A 17500-nucleotide genomic window follows, 5' to 3' on the forward strand; every position below is an offset into this window, starting at 1 on the left:
AGATATATGCTTCATCACAACTTATGTCAAAAATTGGGAGCCTTTTTTTTTTTAATCGAAAGAGGATTTTTCTCACTATAACAACCGATAAATCTAAACAGGTACTTTGGTAAAATAAAAAAAAGTCAAATTGGCTGGATATCATTGAAACCTACAAGGGTTAATCAACACGATTCTAGCCATACCAATTTTGTAAAGATCAGGTGACCAGAAGATATGCTGTGTTAGTTTTATTTTCCCTTCCATTGCCCAAGTCAGAATGCCTTCATGTTGTTGCTAGAGTTCACATCGTGACTTTCCAATCTACGTATTATTGTGTTATGTGCAGTGCTTTTACAGGTTTACAATGTAATCTCCTGCAAATTGTGGAGTGACCCTCCGTAATATTGGAGGTTTCCACAAGAAGGACAAGACGGGTATGTTAAAAGAGAGCAAAAATAGAGAGAATGTAAGGCGCTCAAGGAATGAATTGTTATGGTTGTTTTATGCGAAACAATATAACAAATTACTCTGTGTGCGAAACAATAGAACAAAATGTGTAAACAAGCAATAAACATACCAACCAAGGAAATAATGATGCATTTAACCAGTTAACTGTACTCTGTAAAAACTCGTTTTTTTTTGGTTTTTTTTTTGTTTTTTTTTTTTTTTTTGGGGGGGGGGGGGGGGGGTTAATGTCCAGAAACCTCATCCTCCAAATATTGACCGATTTAAATGACCCTCATCTTTGCAAAACCTGCCAAACTTGGGACTTCGTATTGAAAGCATTTGTTCTGAGAGAATGGAAGAGGGTGCTTGATATATTGACAGAGAACTACAGGGGGCGGTCTGTTCTCTTCAACGTTGGAATCGGTTTGTCAACTCCCATATTGAAGGACGATGAAGAAAAGTGCATTCAGTGAGTTATTTTATTGTAATGAGAACAGTCCGGATACTTATTGCACTCACTTCGTATTTAATCACATAGCAGGTCTCTACACTCAGGTAACGTTGAGCATCGCCAACTCAGACTCGCGTGCATTACCTGGATTCGTGGGCTTTACGTTACATTCGTGGCGTTTGTAAATATTTGTCAAATCAATAATAGAAAAGTTTGATGCTATAACATGTCCCGGAATGTAACTAGCTCTTGGTGTGCTTAGAAATTGTTTTTTGTTTTTTTTTTTTGGAAATAGAGCACTGCTTTCAGGAATAATGACGGAATGTGTAGTAGAAGACACCAAAGGTAGTCATTTAGAGCCGAACATTCGTCAATCTAGAGTCGTTAAATGGACCAGAGAGCCTGTCTGACTGAAGTAAATGGACTAGACTGATTCTAACCGAATCATGACCATCGGCTGAATGTATTGTATTATGTTACGTACAGACATCAGTTGTATCTGTACAGCAAATAATATTTGTAACCATCAGGATAGTTAACTGCGATACAACGGAAAATCGGTTTTCTTTCATTTTAACCTGAAAACTTTTACCTTATATTTTGACTGGTTAAAATGACCTCAAACTTGTCAAAGTATTACTCATGAGACTTCAAAAAAATTTTTAAAAAGTCGTTTAGACATAATGGGTGTCACCTTTATCTGTTGACTAAAATTAAACTGTCTAATAAAGAAAACGTTTTCTGGCCAAATAGTTCTTTAAGGGTGAATAATGTTATCGCACAGCTGTATAAACCTTTCACTACGCGGGTATCTATAACATGCAAAGGTCATTTTTATCAATGAACCCATGATTAATAAGGCCTTTACCACTTTTATATATATACTACAAATAAAATCTCTCTCTCTCTCTCTCTCTCTCTCTCTCTCTCTCTCTCTCTCTTTCTCTCTCTCTCCCTTTTTCTCAATGTGTTTGTGTGTGTGTGTGTGTGTGTGCGTGTGTGCGCGCGCGCGTTTGTGTGTTTCTTCCTCTTTACAGCATTGTAAATTATTTATTCTTATCGCATACATTTCATGGCCAAATTCTATTCTCATATCAATCTACCCTGTTTAACACGTTTTATTTCTTTTTTTTTTTTTTCTTTTTAATATTTGTTAAGTTTTGTTTTTTCGTATATCGTATTTCATTAAAGACTTCTTTTTCCCTTTTTTATAAATCAATATCTTTTTAAAAAATCGTCTTTGCTCATCTTTGACTGGTTTCATCAATCAAACGAATTAATGGAAAGCAAATTTAGTAATGTGAAGCCAGATAACCAATTTTGTTCGGAGAAAAGATCTCTTCTTATATTTTATTACTCTATCATCCAAGTGATAAGGAAAATTAATCGCCAAATAAATATAATTATGCCCCTTTCACGTAAAACGTAAGATTGAAATATATAAAATAAACGAATTGAAAGAACGAAATTGACGTCATCCGGCTCTTTGTTATTTTTTGATTTTTTTTTAGACAGTCATGTTGATGAGAAGTTCTCACTAAATCATATCAATCAGACTATAAATGTTCAAGATTACACACAATATTGTGTGATCGTACGTTATATCTCGCTGGAAGATCTTTTTTGTTTGTTTGTTTGTTGCTTTAGGTCTCTTCCAACACAATTGAGGTTATATGAGAGACCGCTGAAACAAAAAAACAAGCAATCTAACAAAAATAGTACAAATGTAAATCAAAATCATAACCTAAAGATATCATAAGCTAAATTATAAATAACCAAGAACAAACAGGCAGAAGATTTACAGAAAAAAAAATATCCCCTGTCAAAAATACAATCACAAACCAAAGAAGCAGGATAGGCTAGTAAAGAGAAGAAGAAACGACATCACTATCGGATCGTACACCCATGCGAACATCATAGGTATATGATTCAAGGGTGATGCTCCCATCCAACCACCCGCTCGCTGGAAGATCGAATATGTTACAGAAACGCATAGCATCAATAAAACCAGATTATAACAGTAGTATTTGCTTGACCGTTTTTTTTTTTTTAATCGGAAAATCTGTTTACATAAAAAAAAAAAACTTAGGCAGTTGACATCATAAATTGATTCAATGTTAACCAGTTAATTTCCGTACCCTGGAAAGATACTATTTTAAAATTTGGCCAGAAAATTCATCCTTCAAATATCGATCGATTCAAACGACCCTCATCTTGGCAAAACATCTCAAACCTGGGACTTCGCGAAGTCCCAGATTTGAGAGTTTTTGCCAAGATGAGGGTAATTCAAATCGATCGATATTTGATGGACGAGTTTTCTGACCAAATTTCTAAGTACGTGCCTTTCCAGGGCACGGCGGTTAACTGGTTAAATGAAATAGTAAATTAGTAGCAAAGGTAACTGGTGGCGGGTATTTGTAGTCAATTAAAATTCCATTCATTGTCCAAGGCATTCATGTCGGGTACACGCGAATGCTGGCGCAGTCTGGCAGGGAGAGGGTGAACATACACACACAGACCTGTCTTCCACTACGAAACAGTCGTAGAATTACGAAAATTAGGCTCCGATTCTAGAAGTCCATGGGCATCTCTAAGTCATAAAGCTTATTTTAAAAATGAAAGTTGATACCAGGGCACTATAATTTTAAGGATTTTGGAGTGTCATTTAATCATTGTGTGAGCAAATTGTTGATTTTTAAAGATAATCATAGGGACTATAATTTTTATTTCCTAAAAATTACGAATTAAATATTTTTTTAAAAGTAGGCAGGTCTGCATACAGGTACGTGTGAACATACCTCATAATAATACGATTGATAATCTCTCTCTCTCTCTCTCTCTCTCTCTCTCTCTCTCTCTCTCTCTCTCTCTCTCTCTCTCTCTCTCTCTCTCTCTCTCTCTCTCTCTCTCTCTCAGCCACCTATCTATTTAATCTACATTTTTTCCTCCTCTTTCTCTCTCTATCTAGTTATTAATATAGGTATATCACAAATGCACATACTACACACACACAGAGAGAGAGAGAGAGAGAGAGAGAGAGAGAGAGAGAGAGAGAGAGGGGGGGGGGAGAGAGAAAGGGGGGGGGGGGCAGAATACCGACATTTTTAGTTTTTCGAATAGTGCAGTGTTCTGTAAAGTGAAAAACAGTTAAAAGGTAAAATACATTTTCATGGTAAAACGGCCCTTTTTCTGCAAGATTTGAAATTTTCAATGCAAAATCTTATGATATTTTTCTCTATCATAAAACCGCGGGGAAAGAAGAGGAAGGTGGTGGTGGGGGCACACAAGCTCATGATCCAACTGAGAGTAATGCGCTCAAATGTTTACAAAATATATTGACATCGAAATTAAATAAATATTATAAGACACAACAGAGAGATGATTTACAATGGAAATAAATGTATTCGCCCAAAGCATACTATACATCTGATTGCTTCCCTCTTAACCAAGGGCTCCTGCCAGAACCAGTACAAAATCCAAGAAATCGAATTCCAAGACAAAGATAGAAAGCGACCTGGAAAAGGAAATAATATAGGGAGATAGAAGACACACCACAGTGACCTCCGCCCTGGCCACTATGGAAAATCAACAGGCCGCACCTAGATAAATGATAATTGCCCTAAACAAAAGAAGCACTGAACTTTTCTTTAAATACAGTTGGTGATGTTCTGTAAAATACGTCCACCAAGTTAATGTAAACCGTTCCTTGCCTTTTTTCGTGTATCTATTATTTTTTTTAAAATTTGTTTACAATTGCTTTCCACGGACATCAAGGCCAAACGAAGAAGAGGTCATTCGTTTTACACCTCTCTCTCTCTCTCTCTCTCTCTCTCTCTCTCTCTCTCTCTCTCTCTCTCTCTCTCTCTCTCTCTCTCTCTCTCTCTCTCAGCAGTTTGTGACAGGTAGAACTGGACTGACCTAGCCAGCCTTGCTCTGTTACGAAAGGGAACTACAGCAACAATTTATCAACTATCATAATTTCATTTTTTTTTAAATCAACTTGGAATGAGACAGATAGTGCAGAAAAACTGGATAAAAGTAACGAAATAAAACATACATTTTTTGTGCTTTTAACTTAAGAAACTGAATTTTGAAACTGCTTTTTCAGACATTTTTTTTTTTTTTTTGGTGTGTCTCACACATTTCAAAATGAAGATCTTTATATCCTGATATTATTGTCACAAACTTCATACTACTTGTTCCAACTTATATCTACTATTCAGCACAGTAATAAAATAGAAAGCTAATTGGAGAGAGAACGTTAAGATTAAATAGAACGTTCGTAACATGTTTACACGTAAGCTTGATAAAACTTGTTCTGACAAGGTTCGGACATTACAAGGCCGTCTTGTTGCTATCCACTCAAAAAATAAAAAATAAAAAAAAATAAAAACAACAACAGACAGTCACAAAACAAGTTTTAAAATAAAGTGTTTTGTTGTTTGTTTGTTTTTTTTATGACGTGTCCTGCTTTAAGTCGTCACTGGTGGATGGGTTAGGGGACAATAGTAGTAAAGAAAAGTAATAAAGTTTTTCCTTAAAATTTTATAAATATACTTATGCCAACAAAAATCAAATAAATCATCCTTCACATCAATAGTTATTTAAATATTGTTTTCTCTGATTTTCTTTTTTTTTATGCAATACAAGTTTTGATATAAACCAGTAAGGACAACTAAAATAATAATAAGATAAAAATCGCCGCCAACTCAGTTTTGGTTTAACCGTGGTGTAGGTCGACTTTACGTACTACAGCGTCCTGGAAAACCTTTGGCTTCCTATGAAAACTGAATCGTCATTCAAAATACAATGTATTGATATTTGTACCATAACTTATATAATCCCATAGGCCAGCCAAACTTGACACAACAAAAGTATACCGCTTATTGATGGTTTGACGAGAGGCGACTATCTTGACATTACCAGTATAGGCTAGTAGATGTAAACAACGAACTTGTCATACAAAAGGTATAATTTGTCTATCAGTCTACCTATCCAAAAATGATCATAGATTCTATATCAAAATGGAAAATTAAAACTGCCAGCTACTATTAGCACTGGACGCTGAACTACTACAAAGTAATTTTCGTTACGCAAAATCTGTTGTTTTTTTAACTATTCGACCAACAATTTTCCCCCTCCAGCTTATACTATAATAATACTTCTCTCTTGCATTAAATCATCTATCACTAACATCATAGATATATTGCCTTTATCTTTGTCATTTCTGTCAATAACCTAATCTTAATTGATTTTACCAATTTCAAAACACTAAACGTTCACGATAACACATAGTTTTGTGTTGGTAACAACACACAGAACAGTTGAGTGTTTTATTGAAACGCATACCATCAATACTTAGGGGAGCACAGATAAACCAAAGGTGATATATTCTCAACATTGGACAAAACTAAACGCAGAATTGACCATTTGCAGAAGGAATCCTACCACAATAGAACTCATCAATGAAATTAAATACATCAAATCGACTAATTATAGGATAAAAAAATGAGAGTAAAAAGGATAACTGAGATAGAGAATAGAGAAATGACTGAGAGCATATGATGAAAATGATCTGATTGAACAAGCGCTATGAAAAGTGAGATATATTAAAGTGCAAGAAGAAGATGTAGTGGAGAATGGAATGATACATGAGTTTTCATGAGGATGATGAATGTATGTATGAATAGATGATAAATGATAAAGATGATGAGTGATAGATGATAAATCGTGAGAAAAAGGAATATGATAAAATTTGAAGGTAGAGAGGAGGATACGTGAGGAATGAAATAGCAAAATGATAGAATGAAAAAAGATGGGGAGAGAAAGTGAGAAATGGATGACCGAGAGAGAGTGAACAGAGTAGATCAAGATAAAAAAGTAAGAAAGTAGATAAGATTAGGATAGACTAGTCGAGCATTAGACGATGTAGAATGAATAGAATGTAATAGACATGATAGATAATAATTAGAAAAGACCATGTAAATGAATGAGTATGTGAGTCAGAAAACAAGAATGCAACCTTGATGACCTCAAATGGGCTATTTTTAAGGAATTATCCCATAGGGTATAATAATCGGCCTTTAACTTTAACTTGATCTTGGCCCTGGGAATCGCCTACGGGACCGATTTTGAGCAGTGATGGCACAAAAGATTTGTCTCGATCCATGATAAATTCTACAATACAGCAATATAATAATTAAAATAGATGAGTGTATGTTTGTAACAAGTAATAATAATAATATATAATAATAATAATAATATAATAATAATAATAATAATAATAATATAATAATAATAATAATAATAATAATAATATTATTTATTATTATTATTATTATTATTATTATTATAATTATTATTATTATTAAAAAGAAAGAAAAACCAAAAAATAAAAAACCTAAACGGTTCAGAGTGGTTGTGGATTTGACTTAACATAATGTTTTGCTTTGATTTTTAATGATATAGACGCCTATGCGTCAATACGTTGAGTGCAGCAAATGTCCGTAACAATACTGTGAGTTTCTGAAACAATTTTTGTGGGTTTTGTTTGTTTTTTAATAAGAAATTTAAAAAAGAGGGAGAAAGGAAACATTTCAACAATAAATGTCAACAAAAATAAAAAAGGATTAAAACAACAACAACAACAAAAAAACAACAAAAAATAATGATGCCTTCTGCCTGTTTTTATTGTTTTGATTTGGTCTCGGAGTGTTATGTGTGTAAACAATAGTCGGTTTTTAAACGCTTTGAGGTTGTGACGCCAGGTAATATAGAAATCCTATGCTTATCATTATTACATACTAACAATCGGACACTCACAATTTCATGGTTTGAATATCAGAAAGACATATACACTAACCGAAGATATAGTTTGTTATCATTCACTGGAAATGATATGAATTAAACAAAATAAAGCAATAATTCAGCTGGCGAACTAGATGGATTATCAGATATAACCGTTTCTAATTTAACGGGAATTCCCGCATAGGTCCAGGTGTTCTCCACCAGTGATTAATTTACACCCCGTCACCTCGATTCCATGAAAACAGCATGGATAGTTACAGGCCATGAGGAGATGAGCAGCGTATTCAGCCTCTTACATTGGGATGTCGAATGACGTAATGACTTCAAAAATATAAAGAAGAAAATATGTAATAAAGTACGTTTCGCGCCCAAATCTTTGCTCAGCTGATATATATATAAATATATATATATATATATATATATATATATATATATATAATATATATATATATATAAATATATATATATATATATATATATTCAAAGTAATTTTAATAAATAATAATTCAGAGCATATTATATTAAGCTTATCGGCCGAATCAAGTCTCGCAATCCTGTCTTGACGAAATGTGAGTTGGTTTTACTAATGTATATTATACATGTATTATATATTGAGGGATTAATTGAAAACATTTTAGATGAAAACAACCGGTAAGGGGAAAAAAATAAACTAAATAAAAGCACACCTGTCTTCAAAGTGGCCACAACCGTGTTCACCTTTTGAACCATCATAATGATGACTCATCACGAAAGGATAGAGGATGCAACGCAAACTTTATTACTTGTTAGGGCGAGACGTTGCTGATCTTGTGGATCAGGTGGTATTAGTATTAGAGCCTAAACCCAGTTCATCCAAGTCCGTGGTAATTAAATATTTTATTAATTAACGCCCAGAGCAAAGTTTGATCGAAAAAAGCATGAAGACCCGGGGACGTTAAGAGTGCATATATTTTTATATAATAGTTGACCAGGAAACAGTAGTAATTATTAATAACAGACACAGATTGCACAAACCACAAATAAAACCAATAACGGTGGCAACAAGTGTGAAAACATTGGAGTGATAATTACGGGCAATTCGGAGAAATGTAGCCGGACACATTAGTCCCAGGTTTGAGAGGGTTTTGTTTTTTGTTTTTTTGGGTTTTTTTTTCACGATGAGGGTCATTTAAATCGATCGATACTTGAAGAAAAGAGTTTCGTGGCCAAATTTTTAAATACGAGTTTTTCCACAGTACGGGAAAAATTAAGTGGTTTACAGGACGAGTGGTGAGAGGAAGGCAATTCGGATTTTCTCGAGTCTATAAACAGCAATCGAGTATGACCTGCCGGACATTAACCAAGTTGATAAAAATGGATCAATATCACCCGTTTGACCGACGTTCCGAGAAGGTGGTGAGGATGCAGCGATGGGGCGGGAAGAGGGCATAGCAAACCTGATATTGCTGACGGTAGGGGGACATTCACTATGCGATTAAAGACTGGAAAAGGATATTGTATGATAACGTATCAATGACCAATTTATTTTTCTGACGGTTCAGCACGAAGATAAGACCGAAACACAGGATAAGACATGCAATAATATTATGTACTTAAAAAAAAAACAAAAACAAAAAAAGAAGAAGAAGATATGGTAACCATATGAAATGTGACGAACGAGACGTTTTAAGATTGTATACACCAACTGACGTAACTTCTTAAAGATTAAAGTATTGCCCGATTTGAAAGAAAGAAACATGATTGTCAACGTGTTTTCCCAAATAGGCACTTCGACTTAATTCAGTAATTAATAACGACCAAAGCTGATGAATTCTCGGCCTTAAGAATTGCAAAAACAAAACCTTGAGAGAGAGAGAGAGTTTTCTAGTTTGATTTTAAATGCCAAAACACCTGAACTTTTTGACAGACTGCCAGTCGGTTTGGCACAGCTATTAGAAAAATATGTTGAGACAAGTTGGACAGACATGTCGAACATGAGTGACCCCCCATCCCTCCCTCTGAGCTTTTTTTTTTTAGCATTTTAAAATAATATAGCGCAATATCCACTAACGTGCTCAAAGCGCTTTACAAAGGGTCCCTGACCAATAGCAACGCGTAACGTGTAGAACGAGACATGACGCGTGTTAGGCGATATTCCATTTTTTTCCGACAGAGACAACACGGTTAACGGCCAGTTACTCATTCTACATATGAGTACGATGAGAGAATGTGAGAAAAGTCTTTTCCAAGGACTCAACTATGCGCAAAGCGAGGCTGGAACCCAAGACCTTTCGATCCGAAAGCGAGTGTCATACCACAAGACCACATAGTTGCACATGGCTTATAAATAGAAGAGCTGAACAATTACAGTTTTTAAGTACTCAAGATCCAAATCCATGTACTGATAAGCCTTTCGTCAATGAATCACAGAAATTGATGGCAACATACATAAAAGAGAAAGATGATAAATGAAACCAACAAATCAAGATTGAAATACTAATAACATACTTAAAACACGGCGAACACGCCAATTGTTTTTGTATATTCAAAAAAAAACATCTCTCTACATAAGAATTTTAAAACTTCATGGGGCCAAAATAATAATAATAATAATAATAATAATAATAATAATAATAATAATAATAATAATAATAATAATAATAATAATAATAATAATAATAATAATAACAACACTTTCAAAGACAAAACTAAACGAAACATCTAATCCCTGAGCAATGTGTAGCACCACGGGCTAGGCCATTACAAGTTGTCTCCGTGGTAGTGGTAGCTGCGGCGTCATCCTGATATTTCAAACGCATTTCAGTTTCCGTTCCAGATCTATTATCTACATCGACAAATTAAAAATAAAAATTTGGAAAAAAACAAGGGTATTGAAAAAAAATGCGCATTATTAATTCTCATTTTTATCATCGCAATCTGTAAATGGAAATTATAAGATGTTTTGTTTTGTTTTTTAATCTTGTTTATTGTTAATATTTATTAATTTTTTTGTGTGTTTTTTTTTTCCCGCGATTAGATTCTCGATCCACAGTCGAATGATCATGCACTCTCAGCCACTGGCAAAAGCATTACATGAGATGTTTATAGTGTGCAAGTAGAAAACAAAGAGAATTTCCTGCCCCATTTCGACTCACGGCATGTCAACTCGACATGGAGATCAGACAGAAGAGACACGCCGTTACCCTTGGAACAATATGTCGAGATTCGTCATAATAAACCCATGTAGAAGAAATGAATGATGCCAAACCTATCGAGTAACAGCAGGTATTTAACTTGATGCGGGACAAGTAAATGACCATTAAAAAAAACAAGGGGTGGCTTAACAAAAAAATTATTAATCGACAGCGCTTTTTGAGAACCAAACAGAGACGAATTTTTGTTTACCAGTCGACCTACTGCGGAAATTAAAAAAAAAAAAAAAAAGCAAAACACAAAAACACAGGAATAAATAAATCAATTAACAAAATAAATAAAATAAAGAGTTTTAAAAGTGTTGGTTCCTATTAGCTCTTAAACGATACGATAAATCAATCAATACTTCATACCACATAAATGGCCGTACCCTGGAAAACCCCATATGTTAAAATTTGGCCAAAAAACTCTACCTTCAAATATCGATCGATTTAAATGATCATCATCTTAGCAACAACCTCTCAAACCTGGGACTTCGCCAAGTCCCAGGTTTGAGAGTTTTTTGCCAAGATGAGGAAATTTAAATCGACCGATATTTGAAGGACGAGTTTTCTGGAAAAAATTTAAAATATGGGGTGTTCTAGAGTACATACAGAAGATAAAGTAAAACTAGTGACAGCATTGTTGAAATAGCCCACTGTTATGAACGATTTATCATACGATAACCTATATATTATTATGTAATATTTTTGCAACAGTAACAGAGTACCAGTATATAAACGGAAAGAAACCATAACGAAGCCCTTCCTAGGTCATAATGATGATCGACACGGCGGCAGTCGGCTTTACTGCTATAGGTGATTTATAATGGAGGATAATCGCACCTGGCACTCATAAGGAGCTTTTTCTTTTTTCCTTTCTTTCTTCATCTTGTTGCATTTACCTGATGAAAAGCACCCGCCAGAGTTCCTGTGATGCATGTGGATGTTGAGAATGTGTGCGTGTATGTTTCTATGTAGGAGTGAAATTGAATGTGCTGTGCGGGGTTTTAAAAAATGGGAAACAAACACGTACACACACACACACACACACACACACACACACACACACACACGATAGAAAGAGGTAGAACAAATCAAATAAGACATAAAATGAGAAAGTTAAAATTGAAACTGCCCGAAGTAGAGAGGATGATGGCAGTAGCGATTGTTGGGGGGAGGAGTTGACTTTTCTTGGGGGAGAGGTTCTTACGTGTGTGTTTGTGTGATAGACCGATGATGGATAGAGACAGAAGGAGGGGGGGGGGGGGGGGGGGTGAGCAATTCAGAGACAAAACTGCAAATCGTATAGGCAACGATAGTTCACTCCCTACAGCTCTTTAAAAAAATACTAATAATAATAGTAATAATAATAATAATAATAATAATAATAATAATAATAATATAATAATAATAATAATAATAATAATAATAATAATAGGTGACCTATTATAATAATGACTTTTAGGTGGTCTGAAACTAAGTACACTGATTGTATGCTCTTGGAATCTACACCTGTCCCTATTTGAACCATTCCCATTTGTCTTACTTTTACTTGAGTGCTTCTAAATGTAAATCTAGAAATACTTTGCTCTATCCCATTTTCTTCCTTTTTACTGGCGCCGAAATGACCTAAATGTGTCGCAAGTGCTGTAAAACCTATTGGCATTAATCTATTATGCATACTATTTATAGAGCAGCATTAATCGTCATCAAGATGGCGCTGGCTGTCTTAATCCGAAGAAAAAAAAAGAAGAAGAAGAAGAAGAAGAAGAAGAAGAAGAAGAAGAAGAAGAAGAAGAAGAAGAAGAAGAAGAGGAAGAAGAAGAAGAGAAGAAGAGGAAGAAGAAGAAGAAGAAGAAGAAGAAGAAGAAGAAGAAGAAGAAGAAAGTCTCATCAAGACATAAACACAAATCCCACTAAGAGGAATGCACTCAAATGTTTACAAACCATTCACACATTCAAAACGAAACAAATAACAATACATAACATAGAGAAGATTTACACGGGAAAATTACACGGGAAAAAAAATATCATCTCCCAAAACTAATACTACACATTTGGCTGTTTCTCTCTCAGTCGAGGACTCCGGAAAGGGTCAGTACAAAACATTGATCCCATTCCAAAACAAAGACAGAGAGCAACTCAGAAAACAGATATAAGGGGATAGAAAACGCAGCAAGTGACCCCCTGCCCACCATGGGAGGTCAAAGACCCTACCCGGTAATTAGAACATATAAACCCTCCAGCGGGTAAGTGATAATAACTGATCTTTGAACGTTCCAATAATGTAAAAGCCCACAACGATTATTTTTTATTATTTCAGGGGTAAATAGAATGTAGGTAGACAGGAGATGAGTGCAGTGAATTGGGATTACTAGGTGATCTGAATATGAATGAAGCATGAGTGTTTTAAAAAAAATAATTAAAGAACTATAAATCTAAACATATTCAACTGTGATAGAGAAAATGATTGCAGTTATAACAGACCTATGTGGTTGAAGAAATGTAAAAAATGCAATTGATGAAAAGCATACATTAATACATTGTATAATCAATTTAAAAAACATCTTAGTGCAAAAAAAAAATGTAAAGGTAAGGAACAGCGCTAAAAACTAAAATCAAAGAGGCTGTGAAATTCGTAATAAACTGCATCAGCAAGTCGAATGTAAAAACAGAACAAGAACAAAAAGGTTTTTGGAGATACGTTAATAAGAGGTTGAAGAGGAAACAGGTCTGGGTATATTGTTGAAGGAAGATGGTACCAAAATTACTACAGATATAGAAAAAGGAAATACCTTAAAGACTATTTTTCATCTGCATTTGTGCAAGTTAATATTATAAATATTCCAGCTTGTAATCTTGTAAACTAAAATGAATTTCCTGAATTTTGCACCAAAAAAAGATAAACTTGTAAAATTGGTGGATTCAAATGTAACTAAGAACATGGGCCCTTCCTCAACTGCTACTAAGAGAAGAGTACCTTGAAATACTGTGACTGCTTTCAATTATATTAGTGAGTAAATTCAATCTAGAGTAATACCAGATGACTGAAAACAAGCCAATCTTGTGTATATTTATAAAAAGGGCAACAGAATGGAAACCATCGATTTTGATTAACCGTAAACCGAATTTCTTGATATTAACAAATTATTGAATGAGAGTGAGTTTGAATTTCGAGAAGTTACAAGTATTACAAAGGTATTGCAAGTTATTGACGACTTTACAAAGTTTATTTATAATGGGAAATTGTATTGTGTTGTTTACTTTGATTCCCACCAGCCTTTTGATTTGGTTCCTCATGATAGATTGTTCTCTAAACTTAGATCCTATGGAATTACTGGGCATGTTTATGATTGGATTAAAGATTTTCTTAAAAAATAGAATTCAGAGAGGGATTATGAATGGGGAAAAGTCTACTATAAGAAAGCTATTTAGTGGTTTTCCCCAGAGGAGTGCATTGGGTTCATTGCTTTCATACTACATAAATAAATGGTCTTCCATTTATAGGCATTGTTCACTCATAAATTCTTGTTATTCTTTTTCATGTTTTATCAACAACACAATGTGACATTATTGTGTTTAAGAACAGTAATCATGAAGCGTTGATTGCTTTCTCTTCTGTGCACACTGTTTATAAACCCTTGTTTCCAATCCCGCCAATGTAGATCATCTGTCAAGCGTTCTTTTTGGATTTAGCAGCGTAGTTTGTTCACCATGTCAAGTTTTTCAGTGTTTGTCAGGGGTGGTTTGTCATATTCCTATGACTCATCCTCATCTTCATTATCTAGGGGTTCGTCTTTTGTGTGGCTGAATGATGGGTATATTGTTGTCCATTGTAACTCATTGATTGAATACCTCGGCCAAAAAGATGTGTGGAATGGAACAGCATTGTTGATTTCATATGGCAGTTGGTTGTCACTCCAACCGCAGGTGTAGCGATTATTATAGAGAAAAAAAAATCTGATTTCGGCAATGTGTAGCGTATAAGCGGAGTGTTTGCGATAAACTGATGTGCGATTAAACAGAGTGAACTGTATGTGTTTGTTTTTGTTCTTGTTTTGTTTTCTTTATTTTAATTTCTATCTTCATAATTCATGATGGTAAAAATTGAATAAAACACTCAATTTGAAAAACATGTGAGTAATATGTCATAGGAGATATCTTGGTGTTCAGGAGGTCTGTTTTACTTTGGTGAAAAGAATTCAGTAATTTAACTTTGCTTGCATTGTGAAACAATGCTCTGTTGCAGAGTCCTTTGTAATTGACTTGAATTTAGTTTGAGGAGCGAGACCAGTTAATTCCATGAAAACACAATTAGTGTTCAAGCTTTGAAAAAGCTCCGAGGAAGGAGCCATTTTGGTCACCACTTCCATTTCGTCATCTTCCTTCGCTTCCATCTTTACTAAGGGTCGGTTCCTTTCCAATGTATTTTGGACAATATCACTGTCCATTAATTCACTGGTCAATGGAAGTTACTGGATGACATTATGAATTAACAATCTGAATCAGATTATGGTCTTGTAACAAAGCGTACTTGAAGCCGAGGTTACTGTGCTTAAAGATTTGTAGTTTACATAGCAAAAATTTGGTAAAAGCCGTTTAGTCGCTTGAGTCATGCTTAATGACGGCATGGTCAGTACTTTACACCACCCCAACTCCCCTTAATCATTATTGGTAGCTCCTCTATAATGACATTGTCTCGGCCAATATTTTGCCTGCATGTGACTATAATTGAAATGCATGATTGGAAATAAAACTGCCCATAGTTTTTAATTGCATTAGTACCATCTTACATGCTGCTGACCGTTTAAGTTTAAGTTGGATGGTGCCAGTTTCAGAGAATTGTAAATGTCAAAGTTTTGACACTTGTCAATCGTAGTGGAAATTTGACTGGGGATTGGTACCCCCCCCCCCCCCCTTATGAATAAAAAAAAGACAAACAAGCTTTTATTAAGAATGCCCCTTACACTGTTTTCTTCCTTCGTCCGGAAGTAATGTTGATAACAACTACAAAAAAGACAATGTGACAACCTTGTTGCTGGGCAAAATGTCGGTGAATTTCCTCAATCGGCATGGACCACGTCCTTCTGAAAGTGCCCAATATTCAATACTTCAACTTCAACTTCTACTTTCTACACCAGTTTACGGGAATGCAATTAATTTAATAATAATAAAAATAAGAAGGAAAAAAAATATTATAATCAAAAACCAAAAGTTAGTCTCAATATATTGAGTACCTGGCCATAAATAGTTAAATCCGTAAGTGTAAGAGTATTCCTTCAAGGCCTCAATAATTTAAAACTCCTTGACAAGAGCCTCCTACTCCAACTTTAGTCTAAATTATATATTGGTTTCTACCTAACAGAATCAGAACCTTACTATCTATCTACTAACACTCACTAACTCACTAACGACAACGAGGAAATCTTCCTCCGTATTGATTGAGTTTGCAGTAGCAGTGGAGGGTGGATAAACATTTTATAATGGATGTTTTAAAAAATAATTCCAATTGCAAATGACAGGAAGTATAATAAATTAGCAATTGTTATGTTGCATCAGACATAAATTATAAAAAGAATAATTCATAAAACTTACTTCGAAAGTTATTTTTGCCCTAAGTTAGTCAGCCAGCTTAGAAGGGTTGCCAGATTATTTTTCAACAAAATGCCAGGGAAGACTCAAAAAATGCCAAAACACTCAAAAAAATGCCAAAGTCTGTTGACTCCCACCTCCACTAAGAAAACTACTCACTTTTGATAGATAGTATGCAGATGACGTCACTCAGGCCTTTGTTATTGTTTTTTGCCATCCGCGTTTATGAGTTGTACTCACTAAACTGTATTAACCAGACTATAAAAGTTCATGGTTACACAGAGTTTGTGTGTTGGTCCGTTATACTTCCGGATGGCAATGTTGTGAACTCCTTGGACAAGCGCATTCTATCTATAGACAATTTACTATCATACCCTGGTGGCTTGCGTGTTTTCTTTTCTTTTTTCTTTTTTTTCTTTTTTTTTTTTTTGTTTTGAATTATACTAAATTTCCTGTTGGGGTAATTTTTTACCTACTGACTACTAAGTGGAGTGCTAAACCACTACACCAGGGCTAGTTCAGGTGTGGAGTTTTAATAGCAAAGTTTTCCGATGTGAAGAGATTTGTTTTTACGCGTTTAGAAATAATTAAGAAAAGGTGTCATTTGAAGTATAATATACAAGAAAAGAAAATGCCAAATGAAAATGCCAAATGCCAAATGATTTTTTTAATGCCAAACGGTTTTCAAAAATGCCAGATTTTTGGAATCTGGCATTTAAAATGCCAAACTGGCAACCCTGCAGCTTAGACGACAGTGAAAGATAGACGAATACAAAACAAAACGTAGGTAAACATTTCGGAAACGAAACGAAATATTTTGAGAGGAGATAACCCTTTAAAAAGTTTACTGTCGCTGCTTTGAAAAGATAAGTATTCTCCCTTTAATTTGTCGTGATTCAATTAATTCAGATGCGACGTGGATTATTTGCAGGTCTGATAACCTAATTGTTATTGACTCATTGTCGTAATGGAAAGATTCTCAAACCACGCAAAATATTGTCCATTACAACAATGTTAAATCAAGCCCATAATTTCTTTAGGATTCAGA

At 34.6% G+C, this 17500-nt stretch overlaps 1 protein-coding gene across 9 annotated transcripts in view; it reads right to left on the minus strand.

Moving 5' to 3' along the window:
- The window catches only part of LOC144956471 (uncharacterized), a 57355-nt gene extending 40861 nt beyond the window's left edge, over positions 1 to 16494 (minus strand). For all 9 annotated transcript variants that reach the window (XM_078887053.1, XM_078887060.1, XM_078887037.1 and 6 more), the window contains exon 1: positions 16456 to 16494. The gene's annotated coding sequence lies outside the window, so the exon portion shown is untranslated. The remainder of the gene's footprint in view (positions 1 to 16455) is intronic.
- Positions 16495 to 17500: the final 1006 nt, after the last annotated feature.

This window comes from Berghia stephanieae, chromosome 1 (genome assembly GCF_034508935.2).
Source record: "Berghia stephanieae isolate SIO BIC M18660-M18661 chromosome 1, UCSD_Bste_1.3, whole genome shotgun sequence".
NCBI classification, from domain to species: Eukaryota; Metazoa; Mollusca; class Gastropoda; order Nudibranchia; family Aeolidiidae; genus Berghia; species Berghia stephanieae.